At 53.5% G+C, this 11191-nt stretch overlaps 1 long non-coding RNA gene across 1 annotated transcript; it reads right to left on the bottom strand.

Moving 5' to 3' along the window:
• Positions 1 to 2314: 2314 nt before the first annotated feature.
• On the bottom strand, positions 2315 to 10648 carry LOC140895932 (uncharacterized). Its single transcript, XR_012154396.2, has 2 exons — positions 8640 to 10648; positions 2315 to 5727 (listed from the first exon to the last, which is right to left on the bottom strand). It is a non-coding gene; the product is annotated as an uncharacterized LOC140895932 (long non-coding RNA).
• Positions 10649 to 11191: the final 543 nt, after the last annotated feature.

The raw sequence follows: 11191 nt of genomic DNA, 5'->3' as shown, positions 1-11191 counted from the left end.
TGAGCAGGCGATACGGATTGCTCGCAGTCCTATTGCATCATCTTCTGCCGGGCAGGCAAGCGATGAGGATGGCTAGCAGTCCTATTGTACCATCTTCTGCCAAACAGCCATGAGATGTGGATGGCATGCAGTCCTTCTGCACCATCTGCTGTCAGCCAAAGATGTAAAAGATAGATGGAGTGGATCAAAACAAGAAATAGACCAGATTTGTTTTATACTCATTTGCAAACACCCCCCCACCCCGTCTAGGGGACTCATTCCTCTAGGTTACACTGCAGTCACTCACAGAGAAGGTGCAGCGAGGTAAATCTAGCCATGTATCAATCAGAGGCCAGACTAACCTCCTTGTTCCAATAAGAACAATAACTTAGGTGCACCATTTCTTATTGGAACCCCCCGTGAAGTCCTGCCTGAAATACTCCTTCATGTAAAGCCACCCCCTTTGTTGATTTTAGCTCCCTGAAGCCAACCCTGTAAGCCGTGTCCTCAGTCGCCCCTCCCTGGGTCAGAGCAACGGCAAACAATCGTGCATCTGAGTTGAGAGTGCTGTCCAGAGCAGTCACAATGGAGCACTCTGGGATAGCTCCCGGAGGCCAATACCTCGAATTGTGTCCACAGTACCCCAAATTCAACCCGGCAAGGCTGATTTAAGCGCTAATCCACTTGTCAGGGGTGGAGTAAGGAAATCGATTTTAAGAGCCCTTTAAGTCGAAATAAAGGGCTTCATCGTGTGGACAGGTGCAGGTTTACATCGATTTAAAGCTGCTAAATTCGACCTGAAGTCCTCGTGTTGACCAGGGCTCAGAGCCCAGGCAGCAGACCCAGCATCCCGACCATGGGACGGTCTCACCCTCTGGATCCAGCCCCCCTCCATCCCCATAGCCCTGGGGCTGCTGCCGCTGTGTCTGTGTGACCCACCCTGGGAAGGGGAGTGCCCCACAGCTCTGGGCTGGAGAACCCTCCCTGGGACCAGGCTGGCTTGGGGGATCATTAATGGGGCTGAGAGCCTGTCACCCCGAGGGCCCAGCTAGGACCTGGCCCCAGCTCTGTCATGGCCCAAAGCCTGTCCCGTGTGAGGGGGGCCCAAGGGCCTGTGGGGAAAGAGCTGAGTGTCCCAGCCCAGGCCCTCGTGGGGCAGTGTCCCGGTCCCAGAACCCCCACCCCACGGGGAGTGACCAGGCCCCTTGGAGGCTGAGAGGAGAAGCTGAGAAGAAGCTGGGCCTGGAGAATGAGCCCCTCGCTCATCCCTGGGAGAAGCCCCTCCAGGCCCTTGAAGGGAACGTGGGGCTGGGCCAGGTGTGAGGGGAGCTGGCCCTGCCTGGGCTGGGTTTTCTCTCTGGATGGAGAGAGGCCCCCAGCCTCCAGGCCGGCCCCGGCAGATCGTGCAGGCAGTAAATTCCCTGGGCAGCAGAGGTCACGGCCCCGTTAGCCCTGCCTGTGGCCCAGCTCCCACCCACTCCCCATCTGGCTCTGGGGGTCAGGAACTTAGAGCAAAGGAATGGGAGGAATAAACACGCTCATGTCTCTGCAGGGATGAGAAGGCCATGTCTCCGCATCCGGTGCCCGAGTCCCCTGAGCTGGAAAAGAGAATCCGGGATTTCCCTCGAGAGAACAATCTCCAGGAGGCTGTGACGGGATTCCTGGGTAAGGGGCGCTGCTGGGGGTTTCTCTCATTGTATTCGAGCAGGGCAGGGGGAGGGATTTGGCCCAGCAGGTTGGGTTATTATCAGTTCCTGTGTGCCCCTATTACTCGTGGATCAGAGCTTCATTCAGAGCACTGTGACTGCCCAGCCCAGAGGGGCCCAGATCCTGGGAGAGCCCTTGGGGTCCCAGCTTCCCTGGCTGCTCAGAGCAGAGCCCAAAGGGGAAGATTTCAGGAGAGCAGATAATTCATAATCATGAATCTGTGCGCCCAATGCTGTCTCCTGCTCTCTCCCTGGCTATCTGAGCGCAGGGGCGGGTGCTCTTGGTTAACAGGAGACTTTATCACGGATTCTCAGCCTCCCTGACTGACACCAGCTGAGCCTCAGGGCCCTAGTGTTTAAGCACTTTGGGCCACACTTTCAATGGTATTTAGGTGTCTGGTGGGAACCTCCAAAGCACCTAACTCCTATGGACTTGCCTAACCTGCTTCAGCCCTTTTGAAAATCCCATTCTCCAGGCTGTTTCCCTGCCATAGGTCTGGTGCTCTTGAACAGTCCCTGGGAGGAGCTCTTTAGTGTGGCAACCCCTTAAGGTCACACTTTTTCCAGTTTGCAGAGTAACAGCCGTGTTAGTCTGTATTCGCAAAAAGAAAAGGAGTACTTGTGGCAGCTTAGAGACTAACCAATTTATTTGAGCATGAGCTTTCGTGTGCTACAGCTCACTTCATCGGATGCATACCGTGGAAACTGCAGCAGACTTTATATACACACAGAGAATATGAAACAATACCTCCTCCCACCCCACTGTCCTGCTGGTAATAGCTCATCCAAAGTGACCACTCTCCCTACAATGTGCATGATAATCAAGGTGGGCCATTTCCAGCACAAATCTGGGGAGACAGGCCAGTCCTTGCCTACAGACAGCCCCCCAACCTGAAGCAAATACTCACCAACAACCACATACCACACAACAGAACCACTAACCCAGGAACTCATCCTTGCAACAAAGCCCGTTGCCAACTGTGCCCACATATCTATTCAGGGGACACCATCCCAGGGCCTAATCACATCAGCCACACTATCAGAGGCTCGTTCACCTGCACATCCACCAATGTGATATATGCCATCATGTGCCAGCAATGCCCCTCTGTCATGTACATTGGTCAAACTGGACAGCCTCTACGTAAAAGAATAAATGGACACAAATCAGATGTCAAGAATTATAACATTCATAAACCAGTCGGAGAACACTTCAATCTCTCTGGTCACGCAATCACAGACATGAAGGTCGCTATCTTAAAACAAAAAAACTTCAAATCCAGACTCCAGCGAGAAACTGCTGAATTGGAATTCATTTGCAAATTGGATACTATTAATTTAGGCTTAAATAGAGACTGGGAGTGGCTAAGTCATTATGCAAGGTAGCCTATTTCCCCTAGTTTTTTCCTATCCCCCTCCCCCCAGATGTTCTGGTTTAACTTGGATTTAAACTTGGAGAGTGGTCAGTTTTGTTGCCGGCACCCAGTGCCGAGAGGCTGAACAACAGCTTGAGTGGTTCGTTACCCGGTGTGCTACACCCAATAATCACAACGGGGTGGAGAAGCAGAAAAGTTTATTTGCAGCTGCAAAAAGGTACAGGGAGAATAAAATCTCAAATCCTGCACCACAGAGCAGGATGTTACACAGGCTTTTATACATCCTTTTTCCCCAGCATACTTATCCAATAGCAAGCTGCTCCAAGTATCCATATAGCCAGCCAATCCAGTTCCCAGCTAGTTCCCTGAGTCTCTGTATCATTTGTTAAACTATACATAAAGCTGCTTTATTCAGCATTGTTCTTCCATATCTCCCCTGTTTGGCCTTGCTTAGTTTCAGGCAGTCTGACTCTGCAACATACTGTTGCAGATTCTCAGCATAACTGCTGTGTGTGCCTCCAGGCGGGGGGGCCAAGGACACTTGGGCCTAGCACGCAGAGCTGCTGCGAGTGCCTCCAGGCAGGAGGGGGGGGGCAAGGACACAGGGGCCTAGTGCGAGGGGGCTTCATCGACACTCGTGGTCTTCCATCCCCTCGAGTTACCTAGTGGCCATGCCCCAGTGTTCCCAACAACTCCCCCCTTTGAGAACACTCAACAGCCTTGGCTCTGAGTCTTCTCACTTGGGCTACTTATTTCTTTACAATATGACTTTGCATAAGCACTTTGTGATAGCCCTGAAGAGAATGACTTATTAACTTTTGCAAAAGGGCCCTGACACATGATACCGCACAGCATAATACCAGTAATACAAGCAGTACAGGAAAGAGAAATTTCAATAGCAGGCTAAATAAACCACCAAGCCAAGACAACAAACCCCAGCCTGAAAACAAGGTTTGCAACCAATCGTTCTCTGGGGCAGTATAGGCAATCTGTGCTCCGGCTCAGGCATGGGCCTTAGCCTGTACCTCCTTTTCATAGATCTCATAACTGCTATCATTTACATATACACAACATCGGGGCCCGATAAGGGCACAAACCCCTCCTTGGGATGCCAAGAGATAGTCCAAAGCCAGCCTGTTTTGGAGGGAAAACGTCCTGAGCTGCTGTACCTCTTTATTTAATGTTTTTACTGCTGACCCTAAATCACTAACCGAGTCCTCTAACTCTAAGGCCACTTTCTCAAGTACCATCTGCAGCCTTACAGTATAGCGGCCTATGCATGCCATGGCTGGCCCAGTAAACAGTGGTGCTATTCCCAGTACAGAGCACCCTACCAGCTTCTCGGTTGTGAGGGGATTCTTCATATTGCCCGCCAATGCCTTAGTCAGTCACCACAGGGTCTTTTCTCGTGACTCAACAGAGGTGTCTCGGGCATTTCTAATCTTTCCTTTGGGCAGTGTGGCAGTTATGGAAAGATGAGGAACTCCATGAGCTATATAACAGCTACCTGTCCAGTTGGCTGGCAGCACCTTGTAAGCCTTTTGGCCACATACAAAATAGTGACCCTGTAGGGCCCAATAAGGACCGTTTACTTAAGGGGATTCCTGGGATATTTAAGGCTGCTTTGGCTGCTTTTTTAAACAATTCATATGCCCCTAGGGGGGCATTCCATCCTCCTGATTGGGTACAAGTGGGGGCATTTTTAATTGTGCCGTTCAAATTACACTTGCCATAGAGACCACTACAAACCCACCATTGGCTTGCTACATTGGAGATATTAACTGGTCGGCAAGTTACATTTTCAAGCCCCTTTTTTGTGGTAAGATTATTTGTGTTTCCCTAAAAGGGGAGGAACCATTACACCCACACCGTTGGCCTCCCCTGTTGGTCTTTATCCAATACCCATCAGCCCACTGTGTAATAACACAGGAGCTCTTTCCCACAGGATGCCCATAGGGATCAGATTGGTTTTGGGTAAAACATAACACTCCCTTAGTGAGTACTGCAACTGAATACTCCTGGTCCTGATAGGTGACTTGCTGTAAAGAGATCTTGTTCCAGAACGGTGAGTCCGTTCTTTCCTGCTCTTTGGTGGTGGCTAATTCTGCTAGGGTCAAGGGCAGCATGTCAAGGGGCATTCCCGTTTTGGGGACAGTGGAGTTGGAGCACATACCCAGCAATCAGTCTGGTTTGTTAAAGTAGCAACATGGTGCGCAAGCAAAACAAAGGAGTTATGCTCCCGATATGCACAATTTGGAAATACCAATACAAAGAATAACAATGTTACCCAATTAATTATTACCAGAGTCTTCCCAACCCAGGGTCTCCAGTACCTGGGTGGGCCCATTTTAGCATTAAGGTGCCCGCTATTTGTGTCTTTTAAACAGTAGCTTTAGCCCGAGATCGTCACTAGATGAGGAGTCAGCAGGTTGGACGGTCCACTGTTCTGCTGACGAGGGGGCGGTTACTGCCTTCAGACGAGAGTGATGGATCCAGTTCTTGTGTCCCTCGATCTTTGCCGCTGTATGGGAGATCAGCAGGACTGTATAGGGTCCTTTCCACTTTTTCTGGAGAGGCTCGTCTTTCCAGGTGCGAACAAGCACAGAGTCACCGGCTGTAAGGAGTGAACAGGAGAGTCCAAGGGGAGAGGCTGGGAATCCTTGGTATACCTGTGAAGAGACAAGCGAACAGCAGACAGGGAACACATATACTGTGACAAAAAAACATTACCCAACTCCCATTCCCCTGACAGAACCGGGGTGCCATTCATGGGCCATGCCCTTCCAAACATAATTTCAAAGGGACTGAGCCCTAATCTACCCTTTGGGAGAACGCGGATACGGAGTAGGACGAGGGGCAAAGCATCAGGCCATCGCAGTGAGGCTTCTTGGCACACTTTTGAGAGATGCCGTTTAAGGGTCTGATTGGTCCGCTCCACTACCCCATTGGCTTGCGGTCTCCAGGGCGTATGGAGTTTCCAGGGGATCTGTAAGGCATGTGAGATGCTTTGAATGATTTTTGACGTGAAGTGTGTCCCGTTGTCAGATTCCATCCACAGGGGGAGTTTAAAGCGAGGAATGAGCTCCTTAACAAACTTGAGGGCCACTGTTCTGGCAGTGCAGTTACAGCAGGGGAAGGCTTCTGGCCATCCGCTGAACCGATCCACTATAACAAGGAGATATTTGAACCCTTGGGTACGGGGAAACTCAGTAAAGTCTATTTGCCACACTTGTCCAGGGCCCGGAGTGGGTTCTAGGGCAGCTGGTGGCACAGGATGTCCCGGTCGGGGGTTATTCTTTTGGCAGACTAAGCAGTCCGCTTGTACCTGGGCAGCCAGGGGTCGGAGTCCGGAAGTGATAAAGTATTTTCCCATTAGCTGGATAAGTGCTTCCCTGCCAGCATGAGTGGTTTGATGTAGTTTCTGCAGCACTGGCCGGATCAGGCCCTTTGGTAAGAGGACCTTGCCTTCTGGGGAATGGAGCCATCCCTCCTTTTCCCGGAGACTGAGTTTGTCAGTTAGCTGTCTCTCCTCCCCAGAGTACTGAGGGGTTGGAAGTTCCCCTACTGATGGGATAAGGGCATGCATATGGGCGTTCTCAGTCTGAGGGGATGGCAGGGTGGCAGCATGCTTAGCCTCTCTATCTGCCCGGGCGTTACCTCTGGCCACATCTTGATCTTCCCTTTGATGGGCTTTACAGTGTACCACCGCCACTTCCGAGGGGAGTTGTACGGCTTCTAGGAGCTGGAGGATTTGAGGCCCGTGCTTGACTGGGGAGCCTTGGGCTGTCAGCATTCCCCTTTGCTTCCATAGGCCAGCATGAGCATGCAGCACACCAAAAGCATACTTTGAATCAGTAAAAATGTTGACCCGCTTTCCTTTTGACAGTTCAAGTGCACGGGTCAGGGCTATTAGTTCGGCAAGCTGGGCAGAGGTCCCAGCAGGCAAACCTTCAGCTTCCACAGTGTCATGGAGGGTCACAACAGCATAACCCGCCCTCCTTTGCCCATCTATTACAGTACTGCTACCATCAGTGTACCACTCATAATCTGCATTTGGGAGGGGTGCATCCTTTAAATCCGGATGGCTGGAGTACTGGACATCTATGATCTCTAAACAGTCATGTTTCTGTTTCTCTGTTTCTGGCAAGAGAGTGGGTGGGTTAAGGGAGGGGCAAGGCTGTAGGGTGACTTCAGAGTTCTCTAACAGCTTAGCCTGGTACTGAGCAATCCGAGCCTGGGTGAGCCAAAGCCCTCCCTTTGCATCCAATAAGGCTCGGACCATATGGGGAGTATAGATTTGCATAACCCCTCCCAATGTTAGCTTCTCGGCTTCCTCAAGCAATAGGGCAGTAGCTGCGACCGCCCGTAAACATGCCGGCCAACCCTTTGCAACCTGATCCAATTGCTTAGAAAAATAAGCCACAGGACGCTTCCATGCTCCTAACAGCTGTGTAAGCACTCCTAGCGCCACCCCCCTTTGTTCATGTACATACAACTGAAACGGCTTAGAGAGATCCGGCAGGCCCAGAGCCGGGGCTTCCATCGATTTTCTTTTCAGGATTTTAAATGCCCTGTCAGCCTCTGGGGTCCAATAGAAGGGGTCATGATCTGCTCCTTTTACACAGTCGTACAGGGGTTTAGCCCACAGTCCAAACTCTGGGATCCATATCCTGCAAAAGCCTGCCATACCCAGAAATGCCCTGAGCCGCTTACAATTATTTGGAGAGGAACTTGACAGATAGATTCCTTTCTTTTTTTTCGCTTGAACGCTGACGCTCCCCTTGCCTTAGCTGTAACCTGATCCCTCTCCACCTCAGACAACAGGGTTCTCAGGAGGATATTACAGTCGTCTCAATCGGCTTGTGACTACTGAGGCACCCCTCAAAGACTGAAATAAACCTGCTTGCGTTCGTTGAGAATTCTCCAGCCTTTGTTTTAAAAGCTGCTAAGTCTATTGGATTGAATGGCACATGGGTTTAAACTTGCATAGTGGTAGCCTGACATCCGTCTGCCCCTGGGCAAGCCACAACAGTCTCGGTAAGCAAAGGATAGAGTCCCACCGAGGGGGCAATCTCTGTAACCCGAGGCATCCTACCCTTATACGGTGGGGGTGTGGGGGCCGAAGGGGACACCGGCTCTGCCATTACAGTGGGGGTTGGGGTCTGGGGACTAACATTAGCTGCTACCAAACCAGTTGGAGTCAGATTACAGCGCTGTAAAATATCTGGTCGAGTACATAAAGTCAGAAACAAATGCGCATACATATGTTCATTCCATTTCCTTGTTCTCTGACAAAACAAAACTAATTGGAGGATCGTGTTGTAATTAATTGACCATCCTGGTGGCCACCACTCCTGGTCCTCTAGTTGATATTGAGGCCAGTCAACTGTACAGAATCGTTTTAATTGCCTCTTAGTCATCGGATCCGCACCAAATACCTTCCAGTTTGCTAGAATGCACTCTAGGGGCGTACACCGTGCCCTAACCTCTGAGCTCTGTCCCTGTCCCATACCTACAGGGTAACTCTGGGCGTCCCCAGGTTCCAACAGAGCATATAATCCGGATTTTAAAAGGATCCTACCTGATCCAAGGGACCGGTTCTTCACCGTGGCCCTGCAGCTGCTCCTCCCCCACGTCTAAGGGACCGGTTCTTCACCGTGGTCCACAACAGCTTCTCCACTATATGAGTGCGTTGCACCGTTGTGCCCTCTGGGGTCGATCAAATCGCGTCTCCTCCGAGGCCCCCGATGAACTCACCGGTGCGCGCTGGGCGTCGGTTCTCGCCGCAATCCTCGACCTCCAGGAGGGGTCCGGGCAAGGCTAAATTGCAGCCTCGAGCCCACCCAGGGACGCCAAAAGCTGTTGCCGGCACCCAGTGCCGAGAGGCTGAACAACAGCTTGAGTGGTTCGTTACCCGGTGTGCTACACCCAATAATCACAACGGGGTGGAGAAGCAGAAAAGTTTATTTGCAGCTGCAAAAAGGTACAGGGAGAATAAAATCTCAAATCCTGCACAACAGAGCAGGAAGTTACACAGGCTTTTATACATCCTTTTTCCCAGCATACTTATCCAATAGCAAGCTGCTCCAAGTATCCATATAGCCAGCCAATCCAGTTCCCAGCTAGTTCCCTGAGTCTCTGTATCATTTGTTAAACTATACATAAAGCTGCTTTATTCAGCATTGTTCTTCCATATCTCCCCTGTTTGGCCTTGCTTAGTTTCAGGCAGTCTGACTCTGCAACATACTGTTGCAGATTCTCAGCATAACTGCTGTGTGTGCCTCCAGGCAGGGGGGCCAAGGACACTTGGGCCTAGCACGCAGAGCTGCTGTGAGTGCCTCCAGGCAGGAGGGGGGGCCAAGGATACCGGGGCCTAGTGCGAAGGGGCTTCATCGACACTCGTGGTCTTCCATCCCCTCGAGTTACCTAGTGGCCATGCCCCAGTGTTCCCAACAGTTTGGATGAGCTATAACCAGCAGGAGAGTGAGTTTGTGTGTGTGGTTTTTGGGAGGGGGGTGAGGGGGGTGAGAGAACCTGGATTTGTCCTGGAAATGGCCCAACTTGATGATCACTTTAGATAAGCTATTACCAGCAGGACAGTGGGGTAGGAGGAGGTATTGTTTCATATTCTCTGTGTGTATATAAAGTCTGCTGCAGTTTCCACGGTATGCATCCGATGAAGTGAGCTGTAGCTCACGAAAGCTCGTGCTCAAATAAATGGGTGAGTCTCTAAGGTGCCACGAGTCCTCCTGTTCTTTTTCCAGGGAGGAAAGTCACCTGGCGTCACCGCCTCCTGACTCGGAGTCTCAGAGCCTTCAGCACCCCTGCTTCACGTCAGCAAGTCCCCCTGAGCTGGACACCCAAGGGCGACTTGTCGGCCCCCAGGGAGCCATGTCCCCCCCCTTCCCCCGAGTGGCTCCCCCCCAGCACTGTGGAAGCCGGGGGGTTGTTACAGGGCAGCCAACAGGCAGACGCGGGCCAAAGCGGGGCCCCCCGCTGCTTTCCAGCAGACCCTGAAATCTTTGGATTGTTTCATGACGAGCAGGATCGTTCCTGGTTTTTATTGTTTTCTCCGGAGTCTGGACCTTGACGGTGCCTCGGCCGAGGCGTCGGGGCCGGAGAGGAAGGAACGGGCTCCCCGCCCCCCAGCGGCCGCCCCGGGAGCCCAGCACCGAGCGGGCCTCGCCCGGAGAGCGGGACGGCCGGGTCGGGCCGCGGCCACGGCGTGCGCGCCGCGATGCCTGATGGGAAATGGAGGGTCACCCGCGGGGCCCGGCTTCGCTCCCCGCCCCGGCCGCGCGGCCCGTTCCGAAGGTGGGGGGAGCATCGCGCGCTGTGACATCATCTCGGCGCGACAGCGACGGGGCGGGAGCGGAGCCTGCGGGGTGACGTACGTGTGCACGCTGCGTCTCCCAGCGTGCCCGGGGCCGCGCGGTGGCTGACGGGAGTAGTCCCGAGACAGCGAGTTCCCGCGGGGGCCGATGGGAAAAGCGGCCGCGAGACGCGGGCGCGCACGGCGCAGGCGCGCTACGGCTCGGTCCCGACAGCGCCGGCGGGACTCGACCCGCTGCCGCGCTACGGCGGCCCGTGAGGCCCGGATCCGGGGGGTTCAGCCCGCGTGCGCGGGAGCGGGGGGAGGAGCCCGGCCGGGCCTGGCAGCGCCGCCCCTCCGCCACGTAGCCGCGCGCCGGCCACGAGACGGGGCCGGGGTCGAGGCCGCCCTGATCCGGCGGCGGGAGCGGGGCCAGCCACGGGGGGGCCGCAGCATAAAACCAGCGGCTTTGAATTCCCGACCCCCCCCCACACCCAGAGACCCACAGAGAGACCCCCCCACACCCCCGACACACAGAGACCGAGACCCCCCCACACACAGAGACCCAGAGACAGAGACCCCCCCACACCCCCGACACACAGAGACCGAGACCCCCCCACACAGAGACCGAGAGACCGAGACCCCCCACACACACACCCAGAGACCCAGACCCAGAGACCCCCCCACACACACAGACCCCCCACAGACCCAGAGACCCCACACACAGAGACCCCCCTACACACACAGAGACCCGCACACATGTCCTGTGAACCGGGAGTTCTCGGCTATTTCTTAAACCACGGGCAATTAGCAGCAAGATT

This window comes from Lepidochelys kempii, chromosome 11 (assembly GCF_965140285.1).
Source record: "Lepidochelys kempii isolate rLepKem1 chromosome 11, rLepKem1.hap1, whole genome shotgun sequence".
In the NCBI taxonomy this organism is placed as follows: domain Eukaryota; kingdom Metazoa; phylum Chordata; order Testudines; family Cheloniidae; genus Lepidochelys; species Lepidochelys kempii.
This window is presented reverse-complemented; position numbering and strand designations above follow the sequence as displayed.